Below are 8371 nucleotides of genomic sequence, written 5' to 3'. Positions count from 1 at the left end.
GTTGCAAGGCGCGTGGCACTTCCCGCCACAGCTTTGCCACGAGAAATTCAACATCCTCCTCTAAAGTTTTCAGTCAGTCGTTTCTGTTGACGTTCGGCTTCGCGTGCCTTCGTTGTATCAGTAGCTTCTTGACGTAGTTTGAATGAGTCAAGGACATAGAGCGCGTTCGTAAAACTTGCTCTTGTCTCGGTATTGTAGCGCAGTGGCAAGAGCGCCGCATACCTCCCGTTGCGGGCCTACAGTCGTGGAATTAAATCCGGGCGCCGCTAACTATTTCTTTCTTTATAGTGTAGGGGGAGAGGTGCGGACCACGAACGGACGCCGGACGGACACCCCGAGCAAGAGAGGCTTTTCATCTAATAATTTATACTTCTTGGTATGCGATTTTTGAGATGCGTTTTTTACAGTTGCCCTGCGTTTTTCACAAAGAACAAGATTGCTGCTCGCCACGTTTCAGATCAAGATTTGTTATATCGTACGTTTCTTTTGAGTTGGCCGTCGTTTTGAGCTCTAATTGTACATATATTTGTTCCACTTAACTTAAATTGTTGGCTCTAGTTCCCAATCTTAATTGTTTTATGACATAGTGATTTTCATGTAGCGTAGAGCAAGTATCGGAGATGACGCATTTTTTCTGTCTAATTAGCACAGCGACGCATCGCTCTGCAAATTAAAACAAATGACACCTAAAGGTACTAAAAAAATAAAACAAGTAAATTGCTAAATAAACGTTTATAAAATAACTAAAAACCTAAAAATAAATAAATATACATTTTTCTTATAACTAAGCCTTTCTCTGGTCAAGACAACCGCAGATAAAGTCAATTCAAACAAACATACTGCCATAAAAACCGACCAGTTAGAATACGTGGGCCGTACACAAACAAAATCCCAGATTGGTTCGCTTCCAACGGCCTTTATAGTGCAACGCTTCTGTTCAGTTCTTCAGTTTTGGTCGCAATTTTGTTTGGTTCGATCACAACGTTCTGATTTTATTTAGAGTAGCTGATAATTCATACATAAAAGCACACCAACTGATTGCACTGCCTGTATCTATTTAACCCCGGTGAGATTTCGCAGCATTCCTTGAAACTTCCCGCAGCAACAAACACAAGAGTTATATTCTCCAACCACACACACAATTCAGAAACGAAAATCTGTAATAACGTGCCCTCTTTACGCGGCTTATGCGGTGCTGATCAGCGTCGACCTTCTTAATAGAAGTTACGCCGTTTTTTCCGGATGCAGTACTTGATTGTGTCCGTCGGAGTTCCTGGCTGTTTAGGCCAATAAAGCAGAAGCAGAGCAAAAAATTAACAATTGATGGCAATTATGATGCTGTGTTTGATAGTCTACAAACTGAACGTACGCTAAGTGTTTCTACGGATTGCAGGATGAAGTTACGTTACCAAAAGTAAAATATATACTTCTTTTCTAGAGCGCCAGAGCAGATCATAAACAGAAAAAATCCTAGAAAAAGGTTTACTGCCGTACTCGTTTTCTCATGACACATTATTTCTTTGTTTTATATCAGAAAAAAATCAGGCATTCGATTATTGCAATAAATACACAATCTCAAACCCTAGTTTCTGTTGACGATGTAGGTCAATCGAAGAATGTGATTTTTAATAGAGGCGGTATATTGATAAAATTACTGTATATGATAACACAAAAAGAAGTTGATTGTATTATAAAGAGGGCAGGCTAAGCCTTCTGTGAAGCTCAACATAAACGGTGTCTAATAACCCCAGAAAAAAAAGTGACCGTCATGCTCATGTTGCACAAGGCAAGATATATAACAAAATAAACAGCGCGGTTAGTGAAGCAACTGAGGTCGTGGCGCAAGTTTTCTTACGTAATTTAAATTTTTCTCATTATTATTAAACTGTAACAATGTGTCAGCATTTTACGCTTACACATTTGCACTGCAATCCCATTTCGAAAAAAAACAGCTGTTGAATCAGGTTTTCGAAGAATAGGTTTGTTTGTGTGTATGCAGCACTATAAATTACAGCAATCCCCGTGATTAACGGCTCTTATCCTATGTTTCTTCATGACACACTGTGTAGGAGTTTAATTTGCTCTCCCCAAAATAAAACGTGTGCCGCATTTTTTACAAAAAATGGGTTTTTCGGTTCTAGGTAAATAATACATTACAACACAATTCTTAGCACTGGTTTAGACACTGATGCTAACCTCAACTCAGCGGAAGAGGGGAATATTTGTTTCTTATAGTATATTGTTCAAATGTATGAGCCGCTTTTGAAATCGGTAACTACGGTAGATATTCGGTACCCTGTTACGAAGTCTTCATAGAAGAATAATTCTGAATGGACCAGTGGGGGTGACTGAATAAGAGGTTTAGCTGCCTTATTTACTTAATAAGAAAGAGAAGGTTACCTTCAGGGAGATGGCGGCTGAGATGAGAATGTATGAGCCGCCTTAGAAATTGGTAACTACGGTAGATATTCGGTACCCTGTTGCGAAGTCTTCATAGAAGGAAAAGTCTGAATAGACCAGTGGGGGTAACTGAATAAGAGGTTTAGCTGCCTTATTTACTTAATAAGAAAATGAAGGTTACCTCCCAGGGAGATGGCGGCTGAGATGAGAAAGACAATGTTCATTTTAAACAATGTGCTTTCATTCGATCACAAGTTGCCTGTAGTCTTTCCAGTGTTGAGCGAACTTCTCACACTTTATATTTGATGGTGAAGTTCTGCCTGCAGTGCTCCCCTCCTACCCCAGCGATGCCCGTGCCTTCCTTGGTCTCATCCAATAAATTCGTTCCTTGTGCGTCATCTGCAACCATGACAAGCGGAAGGAAACCGCACGTTACCTTTGCTGAAAGCGATGTGTAAGGGAGTGACATGAAGCGTCTCGTTCAGGTGCATTATGGTATGTGTTCTTTCCGCATGGAGTGGTAACTTGCGAATACAAATATTCCCAAAAACTTGCATCTTAGGAAAGAGGCATGGTTCCTTTTAATCGATTCATCTACTTCATAAAACATACAAACACAATAACCAGACTGTCTGTACCTATTTTCCATTTTATTGCATATTTTATTGCATATTTAACTCACTGCATATTTTCTAAGGCGTCGCTTGGATAATATCATGGGGGAAAACTTTTATTAGGCATAATGAAATATTAAAGGACAAACAACACACGCGATGTGCAGAAATGTCACCCCGCATATTTTTATGCAAAAATTGAATATGTGTATGATAAATTTGTACTATAAAGACCGCTACTTATCTATTTGCACATATAAGCGACGAATATGTAAAAAGACACCACAAAGCTCGCTACTTCCTTCTTTAGTGTAGCAACATGGCTCGTCGTGTTTCGTCGAAGTGAACGCTATCTCTTCGGTGTCATCTAGCCGGCCTGGGAGCAACGGAGAAGCAAGATATCCCAACCGACGCTATTTATCTCTCAAGAACTTTGTCCTCCTTGACCCGTTATTCAGTCTCAAGAGCACAAAACGTAACTATAGGCATTGCCCAAAACTAAGGAATTACGAAGAAATAGCGATGACCTACGCTTGACTAGTACCATGACGATTGATATACTGGTGAACATGATTTTAGTCTTTAGTCACTGCAACAGCAGTCGATTAGGTCCTCCAGGGCCCTGGGTGTTGAATAAAATTTCAACGAAGGAAGAAATACGGTTGGCTGCGTTTGTTTTTTATGGCTCTAATCATGCGGGGCCATGTAAAAGCAGAGCTTTGATTTTGACAGCAGAGCTTCTGAAACGCTTTTTCTGACGTGCGTATCGGCGGGGTGAAGAAAAAAAAACAATTCCCGGAGTCGGAATCGAACCTTGGTAACTCGAACCTTGGTCACTCGCGTCATAAAGCCAAGGTGCATACAATTTCGCGCTCCCTACCCGATTGAAGCAGTTTCAATTTGAAGAGCGATGCGTGGCTGTGCTAATTAGACCGAAAAAATTTTTACCCCTCCGTTTATGGAGGACGATGGTTGAACAGCAAGCTTTCGTCGTGAGGAAATAAAAAGTGCACTGTCAAAGGCGAAGTCGCTGCGATCAACAGTTCTAATCGCATGCTTCTCAAAGATATATCCTAATGAGTGAAACACTTCTGCTTATCGAAACCCAATCTCGGACGGTAACTAAAAATCTTGCCGACAAAAAAAGTCCTCGCGAAGACTCTTTTTTTTTCTCCTGCCGCAGCATTCTCATGCATTGTAATACACCTTAATAAACGCACTTTTTGTCTTCTCTCTGACTGAGCTTTTTGCATTCCCCTGCTGCTTTTCGGCTAACACGATGTCGGTTTGAACAACTCAGCTCAATTTGCCCTAGCTTGCTCCGCTCATGGTCAATATGAGTTCAATGTCCGCGAGTACGCTGGTCTGTTTTCCGGGAGCGGTGGCCGCTTTTCTGTTGCATCCGTGAAGGAGAAACGCCCGTGTGTTCGACATTTAGGCACACCTTAAAGATCCTCAGGTTGGGAAAATTATTCTGCAGCCTTCCACTAGAGCACGTCACGTGACCTGTGGAGCATCGGTGCGTTACACCTCATAAATATACAAAGAAGAATGTCAGCGAGTTGCCTTTCATTTCTAATGCGAGGTTACTTTCTAATTTTAGTGTTCCGCACCAATCTATCATGTATTCCTAACATTGTAGTATGAAAGAGCGTTTTATTTGGGGATGGGATTGATACCTTGACGAAGAAATCCTAAGATCTGTTTGGCGCCCCATATAGGAAACATGTAGGTCCCATGCCGCTGGCTTTAGTGGTTTAAACGGAATTCCAGTATACGCTGCTTTAAAAAAATTGTGTCACGTTTTCGCCGAGGGGTTGAATCAATTGACAGACAATTCCCGTGTGTTGGAACACAACTGTAGGCATTGCACAAAAATTCTCTGTGTACTGTTTTAGTAGTGAAATGATTTGTGTGTATTGTAAAAAAAACCTTTTTAAAAGAGAGAGGAAGGCAGAACTCTCCCGTTGCGATAGTCCCATAAATTGGTGATACGTAAAATTATTACCTCCGCCGCGTATTTATGTAGAGGCATAAACCTTCGCCTCCGACTGCAAGAAATGTACCCGCTTCTTGTTAGAGCAAACTGTGCCATAATTTTAGCCACAACAATTGGAGTCCGCAGCATTTGAATCCCCTGGGGAGGCAACCTTATGCTAAATCCCGCTTAGTAATTATGACTTCTTTAGAAAATAGCACATTTATCATACGTATTCATCTTTCAGTTTAAACAATCTTTCTGTTGGATCACGTAATGGAAACAAAACAACATTAATGGTTTTGGTTGCGCTTAGATATCCTCGCCGACTGGTAAACATGTCCTGATGAAATGCAAACGGTTGGGAATATTTCTGCCGTCTAGGTGCTAGTCTAGCAAAAACAAGGTCAAATTCCTATGCAGTTTGGAATGTGTTCCTCTATGACACGTCCCTGAAGGTTGACGTTCGGTCAGTTAAAACATACGAACCCTAATTGCACTGCGGAGTTGTGCCGGCCTCGCGCTGCAGAAACCCTTTACCTCGACTTCGTTTCCATGCAAACCGAAATTATTTCTTCTCTAAATACATTGCGTGATGGTATTTATACTTTTCGGTGTATCTGCCATGTTTTTTCATCCCTGTTGTTCGACTTCCCATACGTGAAGTTTGCCTTACAGGGTACCCTTTTGCTGTTGGTTGTACCGAAAGACCCATGCAATAAAGGTCGGCACACATACGCTACGACAGGTTATGAAATCGTTGACATTAGCTTAAATATAATGATATACAGAAACTTTTTGGTGCTATTTTTTGCCGAGAGACGCATTTATAAATGGCTGCTTTGAGAACGCCAGTGGGTGAGGCCTATTGCTCTTTTTATGTTTATTACAATACAGAGTACGCTTTCAATGCCTACTTAGTAGCCTGTTTGAAGGTCACCCATTAGGGTAACTTAGGTAAACCTGGTCATTGCGAATAATTGACTAAGACATGCGATGCATCGTTCCATTCCACTGCCTAAAAGATTTCAGTGTTGTTCCTCAAGCTTAGGATATCTATTACAGCGACATAATTTGCGAATTCGATGCTCATTCTGGAAGGCCACTGCAGGTGATGGTACTTTGCATCATGGTTCAGTGGCAGGCTGCAACATGTTTTGAGACATAGGTTTTTTTTACACAAATGTCCGTACTAGCTACGCGATACTGAGTTTATGTCTTTCGATTATGTACTTTCTTCGCGCTATATTCGAGGTGGTATGGAGCTTTGTCTTTTTACCGCATAAAATAACATGGTAAGTCCTTAGTCAGCACTTTAGAACAACACACACATAGATTACTATTTCGATCGAAATACACGCTTAGTAATAAAGGGTTGCCGAAAAGATAGCGTTGCTCCATAGTGTACCGAGCACTCCAATCTACTACAGAACCAGGAAAACAAATAAGAAACTCACACACAGCATAAATGAAGTTATTTGTATCGCCGGTAAATGCAAAAGGTGTCTTCTCCTGCAAAAATTGATAACAGAAATATCCCGTGTTTTCCAAAAATCAGACATTTGGAGTTAATGCGAAAAGAAGATTAGTCTTAGTGCATGTTTGAAAGAAGAGAGAAGCGAATATAAAATTCTTTATTACGTCTACATCGAACAGCTTTGTACATTGAAGGAAAAGCCTCCAAAAGGTTTATATCAGGAGTAATAAAACAATTATAGTATATGAACCTTCTAGGTGGTAAAACGTTTGGGTTTAAAAATTTCATGTACACAAATGAAATACGTGAGTATAATTGCCAAGACATCAAAAACAGTACTTAGTGGTGTTTAAACTTTAGAAGAAGTCTTTAAAAATTTTATTTAAATCTTTAAAGAATAATGTAGAAATACAGTTGTTGTGATTGAGGCAAAATATTTTTCTAAGAACACCTAAACTTTATAGCATTCTAATAGGAATCACGCTACATGACTAGAGATATACCTTCAGCAGCAAAGAAATCTTTCACATACCACACCGAACTAGCTTGACTGCAGACTAATTTTTACAGCGTACTCCACCTTTCCGAAAAATCAGCTCATCACAAAAACGTTTCTTTAAAGGAACAAAAAGTTTAACCATGGGACTCTACAAGTATCCGCGAACGCCACATACTGTAATAGAGAATGAATGAATGAATGAATGAATGAATGAATGAATGAATGAATGAATGAATGAATGAATGAATGAATGAAATATTTGGAACGCACAGATTGAACGCCTCTCTCGGGAGGCCGGCTGGAAGAGTAGGTAAAACCTTTGGGTGGAAGGAATTGAATCTCTACACGTATCCGCAACGCACACGGACCACTTGATTTATTTCATTTTCCTTAGAGAGTCGCGCAAAGCAAATGTCTGCACAGTGATTAACATTTCTTTTACATAACTTATTGGTGTCACTCATTCTGGAAGGGTTGTGACGTGTGGAGGCAAACACCTACGGTGTTCCTCGGAGATTCCGTCACAGGCCCAGAAACGTGGTGTATAATGGTTCGGTGGGCACAGCACAGGGGAGACAGAAGGATAGCAAAGGGAACAGGAGTGCCGCAGTAAGGTTTGTTTTTTCCGAAGCAACTGTACCAGGTTCATCGGTCGCGGACGTCAGAAGGGCCCACTCCGACGTACCAGGCCTTGGATAGCAGGACCGGGAGGCATATCGTGATGCCTCGGGCAGTGGTGGGTATGGATGTGAGTCACTTCCTTGAGGTGCCGCCCTCCCCGTGCTTGGAAGATAGTTTGCTCAAAGTCCATAATTTTGGTGGAAGGTTCGCAAAGTGGGGCGGGAGTAGTATGAAAGTTCTAGAACGTAGTGAGAGAAAAGATGCCATGCGATGGACCGTGTAGGTTTCTGCGTTAGACTGGTGGCCCGTAGTTCGGTGCGTTTTGTGGTGTTATGTGTTTCGGCAAGGTTGTCACTGGCTAATTTCGTACCGATGGAAATGCCTTCAGAATCTGGACAGTGCATTATGGTAGTGGACTCTGCGTTTTCAATATATAGGACCACTTTGAAGGAGTTTGTGTTTATTTGATGGAAGGGAGATCCTTCTTTAGCGTGCGGTGGCAAGTTTAATGGCTTGAAGTTCTGGTAATGAACTTAAAGAAGGAGTGCAGCCTCTATACGCCTTAAAACATCTACTGAGGGACTTCAATGGTAGGACGTAAAACATCTAGCTCCAGATTTCAGTCTCCAGAAGCGCATACAATCCAAATATTTAAACGCAAAACATATTTAGCATATAGCTAAACTTGAGTCACGTAAAAAACATTACCAATAGCGTCAAGTAGTTGGATAGGTATCATTGCAATGAAGGCAACAAAGAGTGCGGATGGGATTACCAAACAA

The sequence above is a fragment of the Haemaphysalis longicornis genome, unplaced genomic scaffold (assembly GCF_048455015.1).
Source record: "Haemaphysalis longicornis isolate Haplotype H1 unplaced genomic scaffold, Haemaphysalis longicornis Haplotype H1 scaffold_5, whole genome shotgun sequence".
NCBI classification, from domain to species: Eukaryota; Metazoa; Arthropoda; class Arachnida; order Ixodida; family Ixodidae; genus Haemaphysalis; species Haemaphysalis longicornis.
Note: the sequence above shows the minus strand (reverse complement) of the source record.